The sequence below is a fragment of the Scyliorhinus torazame genome, chromosome 12 (genome assembly GCF_047496885.1).
Source record: "Scyliorhinus torazame isolate Kashiwa2021f chromosome 12, sScyTor2.1, whole genome shotgun sequence".
Lineage (NCBI taxonomy): Eukaryota > Metazoa > Chordata > Chondrichthyes > Carcharhiniformes > Scyliorhinidae > Scyliorhinus > Scyliorhinus torazame.
In genome coordinates, this window is record NC_092718.1 from 187758813 (window position 1) to 187770569 (window position 11757).

Genomic DNA, 11757 nt, shown 5'->3' on the forward strand with positions numbered 1-11757 from the left:
GGACTCAAGGGATATGGGGGAAGGTGGGATCAGGGTATTGAGCTTGATGATCAGCCATGATCACTATGAATGGTGGAGCAGGCTGGAAGGGCCAAATTTCTAGTTTCTATATTTGTTTCTATATAATTTCACACACTAATTCATTGCATGAACTAGTGATTGATAGTTATATTACTCCAGAGACAGCTGCTTGGTGGATTGTTTACTGACCTTTCCCTTCATGCTTGAATGCATCCCCATTACCCGGCCCTGATGCTAACCACTTTATAAGCACTCTTACTATGTTTGACAGCCACATACCACATCAAAACAGCCAATGCCTTTGACTTCCTCTTTTTCACAGCCTGCTTTTGATATGGTGAGGGACCGTCAATCATAGCAGATGTTTACAAACGACGTCCCTTTGTGCTGCCCCCCCCCCACTCTTTGTGCCACTCCCCTTTGTGGTGCCCACCTAGGCAGCGCCTTCCCCTTGCAGCACCCTCTTCATGGTCCCCCCCCTTTGTGACACGCCCCATTCATATGCCACACCACTTTAACGTCGCCAACCCCCCACCACCGCTGGTAGCTTCAATCTGGAATTCAGGTTGCCCAGTTACCAGGGGCAGTGCGAAGGTGACAAAGAAAAGGGAGTGAAATGGAAGGGGGCTGTGCAAGGTGGGGGTGGCTGAAGGGTGAGGGCTCATGATGGCAAGCAGAGGGGCAAGAAGTGGATGAAAAAGAACAATGGAAGGCCGAGAGGAGGAAAGCTGGACCCCAACAAGGCTGCATGAAACGCTCACAAGCAAGGGAGTGAAAGGGTTACCACATTGTTTACTGGAAGAGGATGGATGAGTGCTTCAGGTGCGGCAGATAGAGGTTCTTGTGAGACATGGACGTCTTGCGGGGAATGGGATCAGATGAAGGTAGTCGAAACAAGAAACATAGCTCTTCGAGAGGCTGCTAACCATTTCCCTCTGGGTTGCTGACATCCTGCAGGGTCTGGTGAAGACAGGTGGGTAGGAGAGAGCCATATGGGATCCGGCCATTCCGGCAGCAGGAAGGATGCCGCTGGAAACCCTCGCCACCACACTTCATCTCAGAATGGAAGAATTCCGCCATTATGGTTGAAGGTGATGCCATATGTGCTGACGGAACTAATATATGTGAGGTCTATCTTTGTTGTATCTGCTATTGAATGTGTAAATTGTAGTTTATATTGATTGCAATTTGCGTGTTGACTCATATTTAATTTTTGTTGATTTTGATTTGAAGTAAAAGTTATAAAAAGTGATATCTTGTCCATTGGTTGTCTCATGGGGATCATTTAGTTTGGTTCGCTGGTCTCCATGGGGCTCATAACATGTGTTATATGGTTTTTCAGTGAGATATCTTCAATGTAAAATTAAATTGTCAAGTGAAATATTCCACCTCATTCACTGAAGACTAACCATCCTCCATGCCAGTTGTGGGTGTTTTGATGTCTGGGAAATAGCAGATGAGCTAAGCCCAGCTGTTTGGAGGTGACAAATGCCCCCCCCCCACCATGCACACCACTTACAATGCAGGGCTTGGGAGGTAATTTGCACAGGAAGGATCATCGGTATTTTCCGTCTTGGGCTATTAATAACCTTAGCATAGGCCTAATATTGGCAAGAGGGGGAAACGGTCCAGCACAGCTGAAGGCCTGACGATCGTCCGGCCAGTAGCCCCTCTCACCTGAATAACGCTATTCCCGTACCAGCCTCCCAAACAGGCGCCGGAATGTGGCGACTTGGGGCTTTTCACAGGAACTTCATTTGAAGCCTACTTGTGACAATAAGCGATTTTAATTTTCATTTCATTTCATTTCATTAAAGTAGTATAGTTATGAATAAAAATGATGCCTCCTCCTATCGTCGGGTTGTTCCATGACATCCCCAGAGCTCACGGCCTGTATGGACCACAGCACTAGCCCCATCAGAGTTTCTTCAGTTACCTTTCCACTTGGGTGCCCATTGAGCTGACAGTGAGGAAAACGGAGATGATAGAATCACAGAATCCCTACAGTCATTCGGCCCATCCAGTCTGCACCAACCCTCCGAAAGAGCACTGTGACCCAACCTAACCTTTTGGACACTAAGGGCAATTTAGCATGGCCAATCCACCGAACCAGCACATCAGTGGGAGGAAACCAGAGCACCCGGAAGAAACCCACGAGGAGAATGTGCAAAATCCACACAGTCACCCAAGGTCGGAATTGACCCCGGGCCCCTGCCGCTGTGAGGCAGCAGTGCTAAACACTGTGCCCCCGTGCCCCCTTTGAATGGTGGGTGGGAAATCCCCTACCACCTCTGGAATGTGGTTGAGGGGCCTGGGCCAACTACACTTGCAGGGGACACTGCTTTTCCTTTTCCCCCTTGATAAACGGGAAATGTCCTGGGGCTCCGTAAGGAGGGACAGGCCTGGCAAAAATTGATCTTAGCCTTGTTTAGGGGCAAAGGTCGGGGAAAATTGGTGCCAATATTTGAAACTCTTTTATGGCAGGGATTTGTATCACTTTGTAATCTGAATGAGTTTTGGATGGCATTGCCAAAAATGCAAAAAGATCCAAAATGTGCTGTGCAGTCATCTGTGCCCACGTGTAATATAATCAAACAAAGTACAATTGGCTTAGATATTTCATTTTCAATTTTGGATACATTGTCATTCAGTGTAGAATTATCGGCCTGTGCCATTTCTGACCAAGGGCACAGATAATATACTTTGCATCTCAAAGTCTTCAATGATTTTTTTATATACCTCATACAATCAATAAGCAATAGGTACATTTGATTTTGATTAATTCTGTGAATGACGTAATAACTCCCATCAGTCTATAACTTCACTGCATTGACATTTTGTTTCTATTTTAGATGAAGCAAGTGTGCTACTGTGCTATCTATAGAATAAACAGTAATGCAGTAATACGTAGGTTGTGGTGAGTTGAGGAGATCATTTTACTGGTGTAAAAGGTACACAATTCATCAGTAATATAATGAGTTTTTTCGCTTGATACATTAAAAAAAATTTTTTAGCGTACCCAATTATTGTTTTCCAATTAAGGGGCAATTCTTTTCCAATTAGGGCCAATCAACCTAATCTTTGGGTTGTGGGGGGAGACCCACGCAGACACGGGGAGAATGTGCAAACCCTACATGGCCACTCTTGACACATTTACCAACAAAACCATAATCTTTTTTAAACTTAAAAATTGAAAATAAAGAGAAAATTATAGGCTACTGTTTCTGGAGACTATTGCTCCTCTTTGAATGTCCAGTGAACATTAGAAAGATCTTGGGTGGGATTCTCTGTCGCCTGACGCCGGAATGTGATTGGGTGGAGAATCATGGCGGGCGCCAGGCTCACGTCAGAGTGCCTTGCTCTGGTGCATCGACAGCAGCGTCAATGTTTTCGACTTGGCACATACAGTAAACGCCATACGTATATCATTAGCGGGCACGATCTGGTATTCTCCGGGGCCCCCACGATGCTCCGCCTCCGCCAGGGGAGTTACCGACAGCAGGTTTCACTTGTGGGTTTAAAAATTGTGAAACAGGCGCCGTGGCCGATAAGGGAGAGAGAGGAGGTAAGACACGCAAAGGCACGGCCTTGGGCTGCTGGCCCTGTGCGGGGTGGTCGGGTAGAGGGTGGGAGCTGGGATGCGGGGCTGGTCGGGTGGGAGCATCCAAACGGCTGGTCGCACTCTGCACAGCTGCGAGCCACGATGGGCGGTTAGTGGGGTGCGCAGCAAGATGGCTGCCTTGCAGGCTGAAATGAAAATCGCGTATTGTCACAAGTAGGCTTCAAATGAGGTTACTGTGAAATGCCCCTAGTCTCCACAGTCCGGCGCATGTTCGGGGAAACCTGAACCCCGACCACCCTGCACCCTCCCCTACCAACTCCACCCCCCCAACTGGCTGCCACCCAGGCACGCCCACAGTCGCCCCTGCAGGTGGGCACCCGACAGGGGTCGCAGAGCGTACAGCTGGCATGGGTAGTGCCAGCCACCGGTACCATCGGCAGCAGGGACAGGCACCAGGGCCAGAGGCCCCCACGGTGCCGGGCACCGACAGGGCCAGGAGTGTGGAGGGCAGAGTGCCAGGGGAAATGGCCGAGTGGGGATTGGGGAGGGGGGCAGGGTCTGCAGTGCAGAGCAGGGCCACCGTGTGGCTGGTGGAGCTAGTTATGCACTGGGGTACGCGCCATGCTAACATGTCTGACTTTCACCCCCTGCAGACAATGGACTTTGGAATTCAATCAGGAATGGTGGTCTTCATCCTGGTCACCGCAGCCCTGGGGGATGCACTGAGGCTGTACGAGCTGGAGGTGCTCGAGGGGGCACTGCAACAGCAGAGCCTGCCCCAGAGAAACAGGAGCCAGCCAGTGAGCCGGCCGCCCAACAGGCCGAGGAGGAGGTGGAAAGAAGTCAGCGTATAAGGCTCCGGTGTACCTACCGGCAGCGTCTGTCATCGAAGACTCTGGCTGAGCAGTGGGACAGTGCGACTTATCTGTCAGATTATGGCGCACCTGACATCATGCGGGTATGGGGGAGGACACCTGCTCCTGGTGGCCCTCAAGATGACAGTCGCCCTGAACCTTTATGCCACGGGGTCCTTCCAGGTGCCTAGTGGGGACCTGCCATGGATCTCCCAGACCTCCATGCACAGATGCCTCTGTGCCATCACAGTGGTGCTATATGCCGGTTGGCACAATACATCAAATTCAACATGGACCAAGCCCACTGGGATGCCTGTGCATTGGGGTTCACCATCATCGCCGAGATGCCCCAGGTCCAGGGGTGATTGACAGGATGTATGTCGCCCTGTGAGCTCATGCCGGTCTTCACAAACAGAAAGCGGCTCCATTCGATGAATGTGCAGCTGGTGTGTGACCATGAGATGCACATCATGCATGTCGGCGCCTGATACCCGGGCAGTGTGCATGATGCCTTCATGCAGGCACACGTGACAGTTTCTGATCTCTTTGAGGCGCACCCCTGGCTGAGGGGTTGGCTTTTAGACAACAGGGGTTATTCGCTGCAGCCATGGCTGATGACTCCTATCCGGACTCCGCAGACCGACGTGGAAACTACAACACAGGACTACTTGTGTGCCAAACAGCATAAGCTGAAAGTAATAGACAGAGCTAAGCGAATCCACAACAAACACATCAGGTCTAAGCTCTGTAGTCCTGCCACATCCAGCACTGATTGGTGGTGGACAATTAAACAGCTGACTGGAGGAGGAGGCTCCACAAATATCCCCATTTTCAATAATAGGGGAGCCCAATGTATGAGTGCAAGCGATAAGACTAAAGTATTTACAATCACCTTCACATAGAATTGTTGAGTGGATGATCCTCCACTCGGTCTCCTCTGGAGGTCCCCAGCATCACAGATGTCAGTCTTCAGCCAATATGATTCACTCCACGTGATATCAAGAAATGGCTGCAGGCACTGGATACTGCAAAGGCTATGGGCCCCAACAATATTCCGGCAATAGTACTGAAGCCATGTGTTTCAGAACTTGCCGCACCCCTAGCCAAACTATTCCAGTACAGCTACAACACTGGCATCTACCCGGCAATGTGGAAAATTGCCCAGGTATGTTTTGTACACAAGAAACTAGGCAAAACCAACCCAACCAATTACCGCCCTATCAGTCTACTCTCCATCATCAGGAAACTGATGCAATGAGTCATCAACAGTGCTTTCAAGCGGCACTTACTCAGCAGTATCTTGCTCACGAGGGGCAGCATGGTGGTGCAGTGGGTTAGCCCTGCTGCCTCACGGCACTGAGGTCCCAGGTTCGATCCCGGCTGTGGGTCACTGTCGGTGTGGAGTTTGCACATTCTCCCCGTGTTTGCGTGGGTTTCGCCCCCACAACCCAAAGATGTGCAGGGTAGGTGGATTGGCCACGCTAAATTGCCCCTTAATTGGAAATAAATAATTGGGTACTCTAAATTTAAAAATAAAACTTGCTCATGACAAGTGGCTAACACTGTGGCTTCACAGCGCCAGGGTCCCAGGTTCGATTCCCCGCTGGGTCACTGTCTGTGCGGAGTCTGCACGTTCTCCCCGTGTCTGCGTGAGTTTTCTCCGGGTGCTTCGGTTTCCTCCCACAGTCCAAAGACGTGCAAGGTTAGGCGGATTGGCCATGCTAAATTGCCCTTAGTGTCCAAAAAGGTTGGGAAGGGTAAGTAGGTTATGGGGATAGGGCAGAAGTGAGGGCTTAAGGGGGTCGGTGCATACTCGATGGGCCGAATGGTGTCCTTCTGCACTGTATGTTCTATGTATCTATGTACCTTTGCATGGACACTCAGTTTGGGTTCCGCCAGGGTGACACAGTTGACATGGGGAACCACAGGGTCTCACTTGCTCGCCCGATGCCGATCTCTGCCTCAGTGATTGCCCTGTCCCCGGGCCCACCAATCAGGTGTGCCTGCTGCTTTGCTGCAGTGAGAGGCCTCAGGCCTGGCGGTCCCAGCGGTTGTGGCCTGACTTCTCCTGGGGGATGGGGGTTGGGACATGTGGTGCAGGGTGGTAGTTCAGTCATCCTCTGGGCGGGGGTTAGGGGTGTGTGGGCCGGGGGTTAGTGCCAGAGACACAGTGCTGCCTACTCACCCTGGCTGCCCTGAGGAGGTTGTGCAATTTCGTACGGCACTGCTGTGCAGTCCTGGCGGTGTGCCCCACGGTGCTCACGGACTCTCCTAACTGCGGCCAGGCCCAATGCATGCCGGTGGGTGGCAACCCGCCCCTGGGTACAGGGTGGCTCGCCTCTCCTCCACTGTGTCCAGCAGTGATTCCAGTTCCGCATCGGTGAAACTGGATACCGTTCTTCTTGCTGCCATCTTGTTGGCTGTGTGTGGGCTGCGGAGTGCTTCTATACAGCTGCAGCTTGTCAACCTCGAGAATGTCAACCCCGAATCCTGCGAATCGGACACCGCTTTTCATTGGAATCGATCATGTTCCACGTGGTGCCGGTGCTAGCCCATTAACCATTGATTAATTACTCTGGGTACGGTGCCAGTTTTCCTGTCATAGGACACCACCAATTCAGTGCCTACGTCAACACTTTGGGCGGGATTCTCTGATTGTCGACGCGGAAATCACATTCGTCGATTGGCCGGAGAATCCGTTTCTACGCTGGAATCGGGGCGGTGGCGTTTTTCGGATGCTCTGCCCCCCTCAAAAACGGCATCTTCGCTGAGTACGCCGCACGCCATTGAGATGGCCTCAGGACGTCACCTGAGGTCCTGCCCCGATGCTCCGCTCCTGATGGGCTGACTTCCCGACGGCGCGGGGCACGTGTGCTCACAGTTTTCGGGGATCTCCCGTGGTGGCCGCGGACTGTGACCAGCGCTGCCACAGTCGGTTGGGGAGGCATTCCGCTGGCCCGGGGGGCTTTGGTTGGGGCTGGGGGACTGGTGGGGGCTGGTCCGGGGGTGATAAGGGGGGTTACAGGGAGGCACTACCTGGCAGGCTGGATCCGTATGCGGCCAGCGCCATGTTGTATGGCGCGACCGCTGCAGGTCGCGGCCATGCGCATGTGCGGCCACAGATCTGGCAATTCTCCGTCCGTATCTGCAGGTAAAGCGGGGGCTTTATGTGGCACGGCTGCTAGCCCCCCACCAGGCGGAGCATCGGTGCGGGGTCAGCGCCGACCTTTTAGTCATAAAACTAGGTGTTGTGTTGGGCGCTCTGGATCCGTGGAACACATACAGGTCACCAACACTTGAAATAGTGCAATACTATTTTATTGAATCATTAACTGTTTAACATACTCTAACTGTGGGTTAACACAATGCTAGCTTTAACTAAAGACCTTGGCCTTGTCCTAACCAGTCGATGCACTCAGCACATGGTGAATGTCTGTGTTGCAGGCTGTGAGCTCTGTCCTCCTAGCTAGCTGCAACTCGAATGACCGGGAACTCTGATGCCCCCTGTCTTTATAGTGCGTGTGCTCTAACTGGTGATTGGCTGCGGTGTTGTGTGCGTTGATTGCTCCCACTGTGTGTCCATCAGTGTGTATCTGCACCATGATATACTGGTGTATATTATGACATCCCCCCTTTTATAAAAAATGTACCTGTGTGGCAATAAATAGTGTATGGTGAGAATGTCCCTGACTACGTGTGTGCGAAATATTTACAGGATTATGTACATGAGAACTAAGCTATTTACATGGGAAGGTGCCTGGTGCAGAAAAACAGTATGCAACAAGAATAACGAGATGAACACTATATACAAACCACGTAAACGATTAAACGGAAGAACAGAACAAATCAGAAAATCCATAAGTCCACAAAGTTCACAAATTAAGTCTCTGAGGTGGGCGACGAATTCTGGTTGACCGCCTCAAGGGTGGGTCGGGAGCCGCCGGCTGAGGAGCGGGCTGGACTGCGTCAGAGTGAGGGGGCTGCAGAGTGACAGGGAGCTCTGCATAGTCCGTGGCAGGGTCAGCAGGAGGGCGAGGTGACAGTGGAGGATCACGTATCGAGCGCGGAACGAGACGAAGGGCACGTCGATTGCGGCGCAGAATGGAACCATCCGGTAGACGAACCAGGAAAGAGGGGGGGGCCACCTGCCGAAGGACCACAGCGGTTGCAGACCAGCCACCATCCGGACTATGGATGCGCACGTTGTCATCTAGAGCCAGAGCAGGGAGATCAGCTGCACGGGAGTCATGAGCCGCCTTGTGCTGTGCACGAGACAGCTGCATCCGTTGAAGGACCGGAACGTGGTCGAGGTCTGGGACATGGATGGACGGCACCGTCGCCCTCAGGGTGCAACTCATGAGTAATTGGGCTGGCGACAGGCCAATGGACAGTGGGGCGGAGCGATAGGCCAGCAAGGCAAGGTAGAAATCGGACCCAGCATCGGCAGCCTTGCAGAGGAGCCGTTTGACTATGTCGACGTCCTTCTCCGCTTTGCCATTGGATTGGGGGTACAGGGGACTGGATGTCATATGTGCAACATCGTACCGCCTGGCAAAGTTGGACAATTCCTGGCTTGCGAAGCAGGGGCCATTGTCCAACATCACCGTGAGTGGGATGCCGTGTCGAGCAAAGGTGTCCTTACAGGCACGGATGATTGCAGACGATGTGATGTCGTGCAACCGTATCACCTCCAGGTAATTTGAAAAGTAGTCCACAATCAGGACATAGTTTCTACCCAGCGCGTGGAACAGGTTGATGCCCACCTTGGTCCGAGGTGACGTGACCAACTCATGGGGCTGCAGGGTCTCACGTGGTTGGGCCGGCTGGAAGCGCTGACAAGTGGGGCAGTTGAGCACTGTGTTGGCGATGTCCTCATTAATGCCGGGCCAATACACTGCCTCTCGGGCCCGTCAGCGGCACTTTTCCATGCCAAGGTGGCCCTCGTGTAGCTGTTCCAGGACGAGCTGGCGCATGCTATGCGGGATGACAATGCGGTCCAGTTTCAGAAGAACCCCGTCTACTACCGCCAGATCATCTCTGACGTTATAGAACTGAGGGCATTGGCCCTTGAGCCACCTGTCTGTTAGGTGGCGCATGACACGCTGTAGCAAAGGGTCAGCCGCCATCTCGCGGTGAATTTGGACGAGGCGTTCATCCGTGGCAGGTAGATTGGAGGTCACGAAGGCCACATGGGTGTTAACCTGGCAGACAAATCCCGCTGGGTCACATGGAGTGTTGACTGCCCTGGAGAGAGCGTCAGCAATGATGAGGTCCTTGCCTGGGGTATATACCAGCTGGAAGTCATATCGCTGGAGCTTGAGAAGAATACGCTGGAGGCGAGACGTCATGTCGTTCAAGTCTTTCTGTATTATATTGACCAGCGGGCGATGGTCGGTCTCGACGGTAAATTGAGCAAGTCCGTACACATAATCGTGAAACTTAACCACACCGGTCAGAAGGCCCAGGCACTCCTTTTCTATCTGCGCGTAGCGCTGTTCCGTGGGGGTCATGGCGCGTGACGCATATGCAACGGGGGCCCATGATGAGGCCTCATCGCGTTGCAGGAGCACTGCCCCAATGCCGGATTGGCTGGCATCGGTCAAAATTTTGGTCTCTTTTGCTGGATCAAAGAAAGCTGAGACCGGGGCCGTGCGGAGTTTGGTTTTAAGTTCTCTCCATTCGCGCTCGTGGGCAGGGAGCCATTGGAAGTCTGTCGTCTTCCTGACCAGGTTCCTGAGAGCCGTGGTATGAGAGGCGAGGTTAGGGATGAACTTCCCTAAAATGTTGGCCATACCCAGAAATCGGAGGACCGCCTTCTTGTCCTCTGGCATTTTCATGGCTGTGATGGCAGCCACCTTGTCTGCATCCGGCCGCACACCCAACTGGGAGATGTGGTCCCCGAGGAACTTGAGTTCCGTCTGGCCGAAGGAGCATTTGGCCCTGTTGAGACGTAGGTCCTGCTCACGTATGCGTTTGAACACGTGCTGGAGGCGACTGACATGCTCCTGGTGGAGCTTGAGAATTTGGTGGACCAAATGATTATGTCGTCGACATAGACGCGAACACCTTCAATGCCTTCCATCATTTGTTCCATGATCTTATGGAACACTTCTGAAGCAGATATGATCCCAAACGGCATCCTGTTGTAACAATATCTGCCAAAGGGGGTATTGAATGAACAGTTTCCTGCTGGATTTGTCGAGCTGGATTTGCCAGAATCCTTTTGAGGCGTCGAGTTTGGTGAAGAGCTTGGCGCGAGCCATCTCGCATGTGATCTCTTCGTGCTTGGGAATTGGATAATGCTCCCTCATGATATTGCGATTCAGACCCTTGGGATCAATGCAAACTCTCAACTCGCCGGAAGGCTTTTTTACACATACCATGGAACTGACCCAGTCGGTTGGTTACGTGACTCTGGCGATCACTCCTTGGTCCTGGAGGTCCTGCAGCTGTTGCTTGAGGCGGTCCTTAAGGGGTGCTGGGACCCTGCGAGGTGCGAGCACCACAAGCGTGGCGTTCTGTTTCAATAAGATCTTGTAGGTGTATGGGAGCATGCTCATGCCTTCGAAGACGTTGTGGTGCTGGTCGATGATGGCGTCGAGTTGCGCCCTGAAATCAGTGTCCTGAAAGGCAGACGTGTCATCAGGAGAGAGAGAGTGAACTCTCTGAACTAGATTCAACAGCTTGCATGCCTGCGCGCCAAGCAGGGAGTCTTTCGAGGAGCCCACGATTTCAAAGGGAAGGATGGCTTTGCGTGACCTGTGCGTCACTTCAAGTTGGCACGAGCCGCTAGCAGGAATGACATTGCCATTGTAATCCAATAGCTGGCAGGCTGATGGAAGGATGGCTGGTTTGACACAAAGGCTTTGGAAGTCAGACCACGCAATGAGATTGGCGAAGGCACCAGTGTCCAGGCGGAATCGTATTTGGGACCGGTTGACCGTCAGGGTGGCACACCACTCATAGTCAGGATCGATGCTGTATACCGACAGCGGTTGGTGTCTTTGCTTCGGGGACACCCTGTTTTTTGTCACGACACCGACTCGAAAAGGCGCCTTCGGGTCCTCGGTGTCACTGCTGTGTGGGAGGTCCGCATCGGACTCGGTGACCGTGGGTTGAATTGCCCGGACATTCCTGCGAGGCTGGCTGAAGCGATATGAATTGGCAGGCTGAGCTGCTCGGCAGAAAACAGCATAGTGGCCAAGTCTGCCACATTGTAGACATTGCAAGATTTGGAACGGCATTGCCGTTTTAAATGGGCGGAGCCACAGTTGCCGCATGTCGTAGCATCAGCGCGTTCGCTGCGCCACCGCGCATGTG